The sequence below is a fragment of the Protopterus annectens genome, chromosome 2.part1 (genome assembly GCF_019279795.1).
Source record: "Protopterus annectens isolate FY-2018-M chromosome 2.part1, PAN1.0, whole genome shotgun sequence".
NCBI classification, from domain to species: domain Eukaryota; kingdom Metazoa; phylum Chordata; order Ceratodontiformes; family Protopteridae; genus Protopterus; species Protopterus annectens.
The window spans coordinates 997707213-997722380 of NC_056729.1; the positions used below are offsets into that span (position 1 = coordinate 997707213).

The 15168-nt window shown below is 44.4% G+C and overlaps 1 protein-coding gene across 1 annotated transcript in view; it reads left to right on the forward strand.

Moving 5' to 3' along the window:
- Positions 1 to 15168, forward strand: part of LOC122794927 — a 1846783-nt gene that overhangs the window by 936117 nt on the left and 895498 nt on the right. The window lies entirely within an intron of this gene.

Below are 15168 nucleotides of genomic sequence, written 5' to 3' on the forward strand. Positions count from 1 at the left end.
AGTGCAGGAAAAACGGCATATATAAGCCCCATAGGCAGGAATACACAGCATAACTGATTGTAGAACCGACTTGCAGCCAGGATGTCAGGTGTAGGTGAGGATAGTTGCTTCCGAGCACAGAGGTGGGGCATTGAGGAGTCCAAATATATGGTTTGGCTCCTTGTCCACAATCATGAGGCCCAACTCATGCAGGGCCAGGTCCTATGGGGAGCATATAGGGCTGAGGCGTGGGACCGGTTGGCTCATGATCTCACCAGTGCCACAGGGATACCAAGGACTGGTGAGCAGGTCCATCACCACCATGCGGACCTGAAGAGAAAGAAGCAGGACCAACTGAACCATTGGATCCAGGAGGCCCGGCAAATGCCCAACGCCCCACTACTGAGTAAGTTACATGTAATTATTTATGTAAGAAATTAACCTAGCTGATATTATGGAGATGTGTATTCCAATATTACTTTATTTATATTACAGCTGCAGGTGTCCGTTCTGCGAACCGTCGAGCCTATGGCTATAGGCTGGCATGGTTGCACTACCAGGCAGGTCAGAAATTCTCTCCCTGTAACTGTAAATAAATATATAAGTATGACAGTTGGCAAAAGAGTGCAGTGTAGTCACTAATTAATAAAATGTGCAAGTAACAGTGTAAGAGGGTTTGCAAGTATTGCTTGATTACAAAAGTGTGATGCAGCCTGTAATCCAAGCATAAAAATGAAACAAGTCTGAAATAAAGATGTCCCACCTGTAATATAATAGTACATAACCTGCAGCAGGCTGAAAAGTACAGCTTCAGAAGCTGAGTAAAACACATGTGTGAAATATATCCCTGTTGAAATACAGAAACATGACAGAAGTGAGACTGTTGGAAAGGATTGTTATAACTACAGGTAAAACATGTCAATAAAGCCTAGAATTAAGTACCATCCTGAATTGTAAAAATAAAACAAGTGATAGAGTGTGAGAAAGAGGTATGAATCCACCAATAAAGTAGTAATAACTCCTGAATAAAGTATATTGCAGTCAGTACAGAATGAAATGAATGTGACAGGCAGAACCAAACAGTAACATGTGTTGAAAACGGTACCGCAGCTGGAATGTGTGTCCCAAAATCTGGATATGTTGCTCTCAGTCTGCAATTTGCAGATAGTATGGTTGTCTGAAATAACAAACATCCACAGTTGTCTATAGCTATATAAAGCAAATGTAGCAGGATGATGTAGCTGAACAGAGCCAGATATGAATGTGTATGAATAAAAATGAAAATGTATATTGATGTAGCAGTAACATTCCTATCACCAACCTGAAGTAGTTATCACATAGGAAACTGTAGGCAGAACTGTAGTGTATATATATCTGCAGCTATTAGAAATGTACAGCATATGTATTGGTATTTGAAGTTGTTAATTAAATTTTCTTCACCCTACCCTATAACCACATATAATCCATTCCACGTGAAATTGGTATGTGCAATCACAATTAACACCCCTGGACATTTGTCCTGTTGGTTCATACATATTTGCATGTACGTTGATGCATCTGCCCTGTTCATACATCCAAACCTGATGGCCTGTTGCCATCAATCAACCCTGCATGTTGTTGGATTGTGTATTGCTGTTCAAATTATGCATGTGTTATGCTTGCTGTTCAATGGTTTGAATATATGGGTGTTTGGTTAATGGGAATACTAATGCATGCTGTTACAACTAATTGTGAATGGTACGTTACTAACCCAAAACTGTCATAACATAATGCAAAACATAGGACGACAGGGAAGGCGGGTTCCAGCGGATCCACCTCTCCCTCCTCAGCTGGCGAGTGCACCTGGCATTATTGCCCAGGCCGGACCTTCCTCCGGTGGACTTGTGCCACCTGTGGGTGGAAGCGCTGCAGGGGATGGGGCTCGTACCCTCTCTGCAAGTGCGGCCAGAGGAGAACATCCACTCACCCTCCATAATGTCTGGACTGTGGTGCGTAGGGAGATCCGGGACGCTGTTCTTGGGCCCCTACACCAGCTTGAGGCACGGGTGGCACAACTAACGGGCGTGCCTGCTGCCCGGCCTACACAGCCCCCAGCACAACTCCGTCCTGGGCAGTGAAGGCACAGTAGCAACTGCCCATGGGTGGGAATCTCAGTTCCACTGTTGCCATCTGTGGGCTGATGGGCTCGAGGTATCCAAACATCCATCCTCGTCAATTGTATAACCCCCCCCACGTGTCATACACCACCCCTGTATGCATCTTGTTTGTCTTGTCTGTTAACCTACCCAACCTACCTCCCCAGCTATACCGACTTCCTGTACCTGACATACCACTCTCACCTGAAAAAAAAAGGGCACTCTGTACCCACAAAAAAATTACGCCCCATGCATAGCTGCCCATTTTGCACACATGTCTGCTGGACATGGAAACTGTCAATTACAATTGGCTGTACAAGTATTATTGTTGTCCTTACACCTCTCTCAGGGGTGGAAGGTTTCAAATGTCACACCAAATTACAAACATACGCACAGCTGTTGCTGATGAAGAAATGGGCAGCTATGGGCCTTACCTACATCCCTCCTGCAAAACCCGACCTTGTTTCCCTACTGTCCTACCCTCTTTGTGACCCCTTTTTCACCACTTTTCTGTCTCCCCATTTTCATTTCTTTCAAAGAAATTAGCTGGTGTCAAGAGTAAGCACTTTTAAGCAGTTGTAAGCGGGTATGCGCGGAGCTGAATGCCAGTGCACATGCGTGAGCTCCGCGCAAACCAGCGCTAACCCGGTTACAACTGCTTAAAAGTGCCTTAATCACTCTGAATGACAAGGCCTGTAGTCTGCTCAAAAGCAAAATAAAATCCCACTGTCAGTCTCGAACCCAGGAAACAGTAGTCTGCATGACTTACCACTAAGCCATGACTGCTATATAAGAACATTGTGCTACAATAAATATATCATGCAATAGTAGGAATGAATGTAAATGGAATATAGGATGTGTAGTACACAAAGCATGTCATGTATATTTACTGTCAAATGTAGTGGATTTCTGTAATAGTAGTGTGTGAACAGAAACAGCCATGCTAGTTGGTAGCTAGTAGGTAATAATGTCACTGTAGCACCTTGCAAGCCACACACATACTCACAGCAGGATAATCACTGCCCATACCCGGCAACCTCTTACAGCAACACATCCGGACTAAGTAATAAAAAATGTGGAGCAAAGGCCCAAAAACAGGGACACATTTCAAATATTGCTCCGACAAACTTAGACAGTTGAGAGAGTAACAGGTTTTGCATTATGTTGGATGTTTGGAAGGGTACAAAGTCTGAAACTGAAATGTTTGTCACTATGGTCTGACTTGAGCCAAGAGTGATTTGCCAGAAAAAGCTGTTTATGAGATATGGACCAAAATATGAGGCAAAAATGTGGACATCCTGCAAATATCTGTACACTTGAGAGGTCTGACACTGCCATATTTGAATAGTTAAGAGCCTAGACATAGCAACAGTGACTGAGTTACAGGGATGCCCCACAGACTCCCTGTGAAATGTACAAACAGTAGGCAGAAAGGTGTTACAACACATGCAATGGTAACTATGAAGTACTGAAAGTATGCACCACTTGCACGGCAGAAATAGTGTAGTAATACATATGCTCATGCTAACCCACAGTCACAACTGCAGAATACCAGACAATTTAATGGGTGTACCTCACTGATATGTACCATTCCATGAGGCAGATAAAAGATGCACCTGAGAGTCTCTGGGGCCTGCTCAGCAGCATACTCAAATACCCTAATAGATGTCAAGGCCCACACCATGGCCAGACCACACTGCATGCAGTAACACCCTAGAAGATATAGCAAGCATTCCAAGGTGTGAATGTACATGGAAAATAGGAAAGCCACAGCAACACACTACAGTCAAGACACATAGCAGGCATACAAGTAGTGAATGTAAAGGGCAAATATTGAAGCCATAGCAACAAAGTGCAAGAGCCACTGGTATATACCAGTTACACCACATGTCCCACAGGAAAGCACACACACCCACATTAACAGTAGTAGTAGTCTTAGGTGTCAGTGTACATACACACTTAGTACAGGAAACTGGAGAAATGAATGGAGAAATGTTAATCTACAACACAGCCGGAAATATGAGAGAGATACTAACCTTTACACTCACAGAACAGTGTCCACAGCATACCAGCATGGTCCCTGCCCTTAATCTCTGAAAGGGCTATGCCTATCTCACATACCTTTTTATAGCACTGTCCTGAAATCACAGTGAGAACTGCAATCAGTACACAACTGGCTGCATGCAATTAGCAAATGCTGGCTAACAACTGGTGCAGAGGCCATCACATGGACATATGCAGATACCTACAAAAGCATGCTGTACTCCCAGTCCACACATGCAGTACTTTCATTGCACCCTCTGGAGGTAGGGAGAGAGAGAGAGAGAGAGAGAGAGAAATACACAAACAAAAACACTTAACAAAACCTACTAGAAAGCTGACATCTGTCAACTGGAGCAGCAGCAGGACACCGATACAAAAGGCAACGCAAGCAGCTGTGACAAACACAGGTAATGTAAAGTAATACTTTAAAAGTCTACATACTGTGAACCCTCCATATGTGTCATTGGTCTGTATCTATATGTATATGAAGATGTGCATAGGGCAGGGGACATACAGCAACTATCAGTGAAGGCTGTACATACATATGTATGTGATGGCATCTATGTGCACATATCAATGTAGGTTGAATGTAGGTTGTAGTGCAATGTACAAAGTAGGTTTCACAGTTATGTATGTTTAGCAGTATGTTAGTGTGTGTATACAGTTTTGTAAACAAACATGTTGATATACCTATCTATCATATGGATACGTATGTGTGTCAATATATGTATGTATGTATATATATATATATATATATATATATATATATATAGATATATATATATATATATATATATATATATATATATATATAATATGCATATATGTATACATAGATAGAGAGGGATGTAGGAATACATAGACAGATGTAGATAGATAGAATATGTACAAACATATATATGTAATACACACATACAGATATAGATATATGTAGATATATATACATAGACAGACAGATCTGACTATCCACAGATATGACTGTATATGACTATCTCACACTCCCCCTGTCCCACCCCTCTGTCACTCTCACCCCCTCTCTGTCACACTCCTCCCTCCATATCTATAGCAATATATGTACATCGATATATATATATATATATATATATATATATATATATATATATATATATATATATATATATATATATAGACATATATATATATATATATATATATATATATATATATATATGTATATATATATATATATATATATATATATATATATATATATATATATATATATACATATATATATAGAGAGATATATATATATATATTCTGAGTGAGGCACATGTGTACAGATGTATTGCAACAGGTGCCTGGTGACAAAGGCATGGAATGAACACCAGTGTCGTAACTGGAGTACCATACCCCATTTCAAATCACCTACACCAGTAACCACCAGATATGTGATTGGCTGCCCACCACTGCATGTGTCAGGGGTGAACAGGGTCATAAATGTGTACAATAGTCCCCCCAATGATAGTCACAGTGGCACACTATTCCTGGAATACCTGTACATGGTATGTGTCAGCAGACATGGTGTGTCAGCTATGGACATGTAGGTCAGTGTACCCCTCCACACCACACAATGACTGCCACAGTATGTACCTCACATGACAGCTACAGATATGGAGAAGGACACAGTGACATGTACGACACTGTGACAATGCACTCAAACACATTACCAATGCACAGTGACTGACAACACCACAGAGCGCACACATACTACAAACATAGAGGTTACCACTCCTGGATTTACATACTTAAGTCACACCTATGACAGATGTCCAACAACCATAGTAACACCTCACACCATCCACAATATAAATGACCGCTGTGTGTTGTCCTTGACACCACAGTAGAGAGCACATGGCAGAGGTACAGGTTCCTACCCACAGATAAGACATACCCTGCAATAAACCACACAGCGTTAAGAAGCAAGACTCTCCATGAGTACATGTCACACATACCTCTGCTGAATGTTAGTCAGATAGGTAATATGCCATATGAATCACCCTGTGTAACGGTTTGACAGGAGCACGTACCATCACATCACATGTGTCACAATGGTCAGGGTAGCAGAACAGTATGCTGCTGTAGTCCCAGGGGCAATCGCATATTGTATTGTATTGTATTTTATGGTACTGTGTTGTATTATATTGGTATGTAGAGGTGCCTCCTTTGTGGAGTGGAACCACTGCTGCTGTACGCAAGTGTACAGGTACATATCCTGTAGTCAAGCTAGTGTTACATAGCACTTCTATCTGCGGGTTTAGCTCCTCTTGGAGTTCATGTAGCATGCAACCGGGGATACCATCAGGTCCCATTGATGCTGTGTTTTTTGCATTTCTGAGTGCGGCTCTTATCTGGACATCTGTGATGACAGGGAGGTTACATTCAGCTGGGATAAGTATGTCTTCATTTGGGGGAGAGGGAGGGGGGAAATTGCACTGAATCTGTCTGCCACAATCTTGCCAATATCTGTGGGTTCAGTGAATTATTTGTTGTTGTGTACTAACTATGAGCATATTGGAGGGTATCTGACCAGGTTTCTAACATAACTGAAGAAGGCCTTGTGGTTATCTGTAGTGTCCCCGGTGATTTCCCTCTCAAAGTTGCCCATGGATGTTTGTATGAGAGAACATAGCTCTTTACTAGTGCTGATCAAACATGCCTTCCCTTTATGGAATTATGTTCTGTCTTGCAGTAGCTTCCATCTTTTGTTATACAATCTGTTTATGGCTGGGGTCCACCAGACAGGATGCTTTCCCTTTGTGGAAAGTGTCTTGGTCTTATATGGGATTGCATGATCCATGCATTCTCAGAGATGTTCGTAGAAATCATTTGTGAAGGAGTCAGCATTGTGGGTTGTGGCTTCCACTGGCCCAGTGGGCTTAAAGGATACCATCTCAGTCTTAAGAAGTGTAAAGTTTGTGTTTGAGCTGTTATTCACTGTAGTCGTTTGTGCTGGTGGTGGAGGTGGGATATGTATATCCAGGGCGATTAGTTTGTGGCCAGATCACAGTAGTTGATGATGTTCCCCATACAGTACCTCAATACAAACCCCCTGAGTGAGGAGGTGCTTTGGACCTGAATCAGTGTGCTGACTGCTAGGGTTTGGTAGTATGTCGTATGGAGTGTGCCAGGTACTGTTGCACAGTTGTTGGCTGAGCACTGATACCTGGCCATATACATGTGTATCCACCAATAGACAGACAGATGCTATATATGGGAGATATGTTGTATCAAAACAGTTGAGTAGCATGTGTAGTATGTGTGCCAAATTCTGCTGACATATTTTGCTGATATCATTTTATTTCCTTTTTCAGGACCATGGCTCACCAGCGCAATCCGGCATACTTTGCAGCCGAGGATGAGGAAATACACCAGAGCCTGGTGCGGGATTATGCAATACTCTTTTCCCGCACCAGCCAGAATCAGCAGGAGAGGGCTGCACTGTGGCAAGACCTGGTCCATTGGGTAAATGACATAGGCACGCATAATAGGACATATGAGCAGGTACGACATCACTGCAGTGATTTAATCAGAAATGTCCATCAGTGTGCGTCGGATATCCACAGGCAACAGGTTGCCACAGGTGGTGGGGTGGCTACACATCCCCCACTCACCATACTGGAGGGACTACTCCTAAGTTTTATGGCTCCAGCCCACCAACAACAACAGTAGCAGACCTGCATTATGATGGAGGCTGGAGCCACACAGCATCATGACTACGAGCATGCAGGTAATATGCCATATGTATAGTTGACTGTTGTGTACACTGGTAGTTAATGCATGTGTGAGGTGTGTCCTTGGTTTGTAGCTGTCATCATAGTATTTAATGTGCAAGTGTGATATTCTCAATATCAGCAGCTGACCTGTGAAAGGCAACTGTTGTACTACTGACCTGTATCATACTCAGTAACAATGGCACAGTTGGGCCCACTGACATTAATTTCCTCAATTCTGCAGGTCCCTCCGGTGTAACAGCAATGCAGCCTATCCATGCTGGTGAGTGTGTATTAACAATACCTTTAATAGTCTTGATAGTAATAGTAATATTAAGCTCAATCAGCAGTGCTATGTGTATGCATGCAGGTGTGTCTGTGTCTGTGTGTTGATATCTCACATACTGAGTAGTGTGCAAGTGTGCAACTGTGTGCAAGTGTGCAACTGTGTGCATGTGTGCACCTGTGCACGTGTGCATGTGTGCATGTGTGCATGTATGCACCTGTGCATGTGTGCATGTGTGCATCACTGGTAACATTGTGTAGACATTATAAACTGTGTTTCCTGTTTCCTTCCCACAGGTTCTGGTGCTGCTCTGGTGTCATGCAGCAGGGAACCTGAATCAGGTGCCACGGGTACTGATAATGATGACATCTGTGTAATGGCACAGGAAGGTGTGCCAGGGTCCGTCATTGGTCAGCCAATTGACAGTACACAGCTGTCAACCCCATCAATGCACACAGTCATCCTGCCAATACATCCTTTGTCACCAATGTCCCTAGGTGATGGACAGAATACAGTGGGCATTGACCAGGGTAATGTGGTATCTGTGGCACATGCTTCCCCACACAGCAGCCATGGGCATGGCCCTGAGATGGTACCACACAGACAGATGTCCAGGGGTTCTCGTGGGAGCATCCGTGGGCGTACTGCCCCTGTCAGACGTGCCCACAGAGGTCTTACAACCTCAGCTATGTTTTGGGCTGTCATGCAGGCACAGTCATGTATGGAACGGTACACCAGACAAGGTCTGAGGGAGCTGACAGCATGTCGCACAGCCATGACTGACAGTATGCGTGACATTGCGGCTGCTATCCATAATTTCCCTGATGTCATAGACAGACATTGTGGGGACATATTAGATCAGTTCCACAACTACATGTCCATGAGCCAGGGCAATGGTGGACGGTTGAGGCGTCGACATGGGTGTATGCCAGCAACAGCAGCAGCTGGCAGTTGTCACGGACGACAACAGGGCCGCAGCCACCCCATAGTGCCAGCAGCAGCCCCAGCAATGCTGGGTCTATGCTGTCATCAGACTGCCCCAGGAGACCACGTGCACGTGGCTCTGTACAGGCCCAACAGGGATCTGTGTCCAGTCAATGAACACCTGCTTCTGATGACAGTACCCAGTCTGGATTGGTACCGGATATGGTCCATAGCACCCCTGCAAGGCACAGGTACCATGTCCGTGGCCAGAGACACTGATCTGTATGACCTGGCAGGTACAGTCTGTGGCTGCCCACAAACACCGGTATACAGCAGCCATGAGGTGGAACTGTGTGCATCCATACACACATGCAAATTGACAACACCTAGGGCTACCGCATACACGCACACACTGCATCAACATTGCCCCACCTTGTACTGCTGTCCCTCACCAACACTCATACACATACATGTCAATTGGTGGTATCAGTGGCAGACTCAGGCATACCAAGTTCACACCCTGTGCATATGATGAAACTGTGCCACCTCCTGCAATCTGTAACATCAGTGCAGGTACAGGTTAACATGTTGCTGATGCACAGGGTGACTACATAGACATGTAGTAATAGTATCATGTTGTTAACAGTACAGTGTGCTGATATAATTGTGGGTATATCCCAGCATGCCTGATGCAGTAAGGGTATGATTGTCTTGTACTGTTGTCTACACCCATGGTAAGTACCATAGTGTATCATCTGCACATGTTGGCATACTGGTGGTAAGGATGTCAACAGAAGGCTATACATAGGTTGCACAGGGGATAAGGTAATGAAAGTATTGATACGCAATGATGGACATGTAAACTGCAAGTGGCATGTTGCCCACACTGGACTCTGCAATGCTGATGTTTGAGGATGTTGATATGTGTGCAGTACTACACAACTGGTACAGGACACACAGGAGCACCCTAGCACTGCAAGCTCACATCTCATACCATGCTAGACAGCCCCAACACACAAAACTAACTTTCACAGGAGGGAGAGTCCCCATAAATGTCAGGGATACTGTGGTGGCAGGACAGGTAGCATACATCCTACTAAGTATGGAACCACTGAGTGAAGGCTCAGTGTCTGTTATTTGACATGTGTATCACTGCAGGTATGAGCACCTGGGTTTCCATCCGGTTATTGCACATCCTGATGGTACATGGTCTGTACACTTGTGTGTGCTGAGACTGGACCCTGGCCATCTGACCTGTGTATTTCTATGTACATGTGTATAGTGCCTGCATATTTGCACTGTTACCTACTGGAAGTGGTACAGCTTGTTTGTTGTACAATGGACTACATGCAGCCCTGCTTACTGTAGCTTTGTTTGCATGCATGTTTGCTTGCAGTTACCCTGGAACATTGATTCCCCCTGCAATACAGATTTACAGAGCTTCTGTGGATTCCTAGTGACATCTGCATAGCTTACTATATGTATGTCCATGTCTCACTTGACAGAACATCACTGTTTGTCCTGTTCGCATGTACGTTGCCTGTGACACATTGCATATGACTTACCTGGCATTTGACCACGTGAGAAGTCATATATGCCAGTGTTAACTAATCACAGGCACTACACCCTCACATACTCACCTTCTGTACCTTGTTCCCCATTGGCCCTATGGGCTGTTAATCACCATGGCAATCACAATACTATGGTAGCATGTGCAAAGGTCACTTGTCAGTCACCTCTATGGTACAGTTGTGGAATATGTGAGTCATGTGGCAATGTCACAGGTGCCACATGTACACAGTCAACCCTCTCCCCTACACATGGATGTACAACACATGTGTGAGATGCAACCACATAGCCAAACTGGGGACTAAGCACTCTGAACCCAGTACTGGCATAACCTGTCAGGTGGCATGAAATACTACAGTGACTACAATACCAGTCTGATGTAGACCTACACTGACAGCAATCCAAACACTTGAACACACCGGGGCATTCGTGGAGCCTCAGAATAGCATCCTGCCTGAGCAGCAGACACCTCTGCAGCTGGCACACAGGCATACAAAGCCAGAACACAGCACGTGCAATACATAGCACACAAATCCTGTGTGACAAACAGTCACAGCCTGTATGGCTAGACAACACACCTGCTAAACTTGTGTTAGGTACCTTTATTGTTCGGTACAGTGAGGTCCCGCTCACCAGGCTGGACAAGGTGAAGGATACAGTGATATGCCCGTGGGGCACTATGGTCCACCACATAACACAAGCATACAGGTCAGTCGGAGGCATGGACACATATAACTCAGTCATTGTCCATGCCACTATGGCTGACCTGTGATGTACCTCCCTGGACTACATGATAGGGAACATAGAAGGTCTCTCTGAGCATGTGGCACAGGCTGGTATGCCCCTGACCTTGGTTGGCATCATACCCTCACCAAGAATGCTGAAGTATTACTGAATGCTGATGAATTACTGTAGCTACAACACCCTAGCTGAAAGGTTCCTAGCATGTAGTCACTGCATTGCTATGGAACAACTTGTTACCACTCCCACAACAGGTGAAAACATGCAGCACCTGTTCATCAACAACATGTAGACTATATGCCCCAGACCAGATGTGTATCGCTCGCTGCTAGGATGATACCATATACAACTCACACTGTATATACACATACCACATGCAGCACCCGCACATAAAACCACAGTCATAATGTTATCCAGTGCAAATACCATGTATTCACATGTGGCAGGTGTCAGACATGGGAACTATTGAAGGTCACAGGTATATATGTGTATTTGGCACACACATACATCATCTGTGTGCATTGCTATTACTGGTTTAATCAATGTCATGCATTATTGTGAACAACAACCCACACACATGGGCATTCTGTGTGACAAAAACACACGTGGCATTTGTGGAATTCAAAGCCATAACTAACTGTGCTATGACAGTAGTGAGCGACGCAGTAGCAGAGCGTGCTATTTGCATTACTGGGAGATTTGCCTTCTTCTGCTGTACTTGTAGGGTGCTGACATCATCTCTGTGTAGAGACTGGAATATGCAGCAGCTGGTGTGTTGTACTGGTTGCCAAAAGGGTCAGTATTCTTACACATGTAATTACACACACCCTATAACACACACTTGCAGGATTCAAACCCCTTCCTAACTATGTTAAGACACTTGTACGAGATGCAGTAGCTGAGTGCATTATTTGCATTACTGGGAGGTTTTTCTTCTCTGGCTGTACTTATAGGGTGCTGACATCATCAGTGTTTAGAAAGGGGAATGTGCATCCTGTAGTGTGTTCTCCTAGTTGCCAAAAAGGACATTTCAATCACACAGAATTGCACACACACTAACCCCCCTCACCCAAACACACACACACTAAGCATTTGTAGGATTCAAACCCCTACCTAACTATATTATGACACTCAAGATGGATGCTTCTGCAAAGTGTGCTATTCGCATTATTGGGAGGTTTCCTTCCTTCTGCTGTACTTATAGGGTGCTGACATCATCAGTGTTTGGAAAGGGGAATGTGCATCCTGTAGTGTGTTCTCCTAGTTGCCAAAAGGGACAATTCTCTCACAGCACACACACTAACCCTCCTCATCCAAACACACACATTGAGCATTAGCAGGATTCAAACCCCTATCTACCTATGTTATGAAACTCGAGACAGACGCATTAGCAGAGCACGCTATTGGCATTACTGAGAGGCTTTCCTTCTCCTGATATACTTATAGGGTGCTGACATCATCAGTGTTTAGAAAGGGGAATGTGCATCCTGTAGTGTGTTCTCCTAGTTGCCAAAAAGAACATTTCGCTCACACAGAATTGCACACACACTAACCCCCCTTACGTAAGCACACACACTGAGCATTAGCAGGATTCAAACCCCTACCTAACTATGTTATGATACTCGAAATGGACGCATTAGCGGAATGCACTATTCACATCACTGGGAGGTTATCCTTCTCCTGCTGTACTTATAGGGTGCTGACATCATCAGTGTTTAGAAAGGGGAATGTGCATCCTGTAGTGTGTTTTCCTAGTTGCCAAAAGGGACATTTCTCTCACACAGAATTGCACACACACCAACCCCGCACATCCACTAAGCATTTGCAGGATTCAAACCCCTATTTAAATCTATTACGACACTTGAGGGAGACGCATTAGCAGAGCGCACTATCCGAATTACTGAGCATCTGGTCTGCACCTGCAGTATTTATAGGGTGCTGACATCATTATTTATACAGAGGTATGAACATCTATTACTACCTGTCAGGTGGGGGATAGCATATATATGCATTTGCAGCCACCTACTTCACGGTCAGATATGCACATCAGCACTGGCAGGTTGTGTTTTATACCATGCTTCGTGACCACAGGACCTGTAACACACAACACAACCAGTTCAGACCACCCCTCCCACATCCAGGACACACACTTTGCTTCCCTGGGAACAGTGCCAAGATATGAAGGTGTTCACATACACCATTCCAGTTGTTAACGTTAGGTACAGGTATATTGTGTGTGGGAACTACTCAGGCCTCTACTACATTACCCTTCAGCCACTACAATTTGTGAATCCATGTGCTATGGCAGGACCACTCACCACAGCCACAAGGGGGAATACATATTGCACCTGACCATCTGCAACATGGGTACTCACTGTTCCACACCAGAGGTAGACCACCATTGTTGATATCTGACCATACCCACCTTTTCCTGGACATCCATATCCCATCCCCACCCCCAGGCAAGGTTGTCACTGCAAACAAAGTGTATTTATCAAAAGCAGACTTTGCACTTGTGAAGACTGGGGTGGAAGACTTCAAAGGACCCATGCTGGGGGAGTATACAGGCCACTCTGCATAATCCTTGACAATTGCATTCTATGAGCATGTGGAAGGTTTGCATTGATCATGCTATCCCAAATATACCCATGACTCCTCCACAACAGGACACCTGTCAGGTGTACACCAGCCATATATGAGCTGTCCAACAGACGGAGTGAGCTAATACATTGCAGAGCAGTAGCCCACAGAGGGAGGACATCTCTGAACAGTACTGGCACGACACTTCAATCCCTCATAATCATCACGACAAAGTGTTGACAGTGAAATTGTCCAGACAATGCAGATAAGGCTCCCCTCAGTCTGTTATTGATGCCCACTTACTGTTAGAGGTCCTCACCAACCCTCTTCCAGCACACACCAACAACATGGATGTGGCATAGCAAATTCAACCCCTGGGATCTCCACTGTGTCCCTGCTTGATGGAGGCACAACACACTAGCCTCAAACGGTGCCTTATGTGACCAACTTTACAGTGGCATAGTAGCCTACTGTACTGGAGAGGCAGACGCCAAGCACACTCTGGCTAAGCTTTCATTTCCTAGGGCAAACAGCCTAGTATTGATCTCTACACCCATATGTTTAATTGTCAGATGCACAATATTTGTTGCTGATAGACTGTTTGCAAGTCTTTATTGCCATAGCATTCCCTGTTTCTATGAACAACTTGTGTATCTGTGGAAGATGTTTGAATATGAGAGGGATCCACTATATCACTTATGTCTCTGCAGTCATTTAACTGTGTGCACTGGGCAGATTGCTGTAATGTGGTTGGTTCCTGGAATAACACGTACAAATACCAGATATGTGTGGTCAACTGCTAAACTGAGATATGGCCTAAGTGTGTGAGCATGCCCAGTTCAGGCTTTCCATGGCATGTTGTCTGACATATGTCTCATTTATCAAAGTGTGCGAGCATGCCCAGTGTGAGCTTTCCATATGTTGAACTCTGCAGTCCACCACATTTGTGGATGAGTGTGAACTTCAACAATATCTCACATTTATGGTTGTGTGTCGGGTGTCATGTTGTGTACTTACTGGCCAACTGCTTTGTGTCTGAACACAACAGGGATTATACTGTGCCTGCAGGGTTTGCATGGGATACTTTGCATACAGTTGTCAACATCCTTTCATACTGACCTAACACTGTAGTACCATATAGTGTACTGGTTCAGTACTTTCACTGTGGTGGACAGTA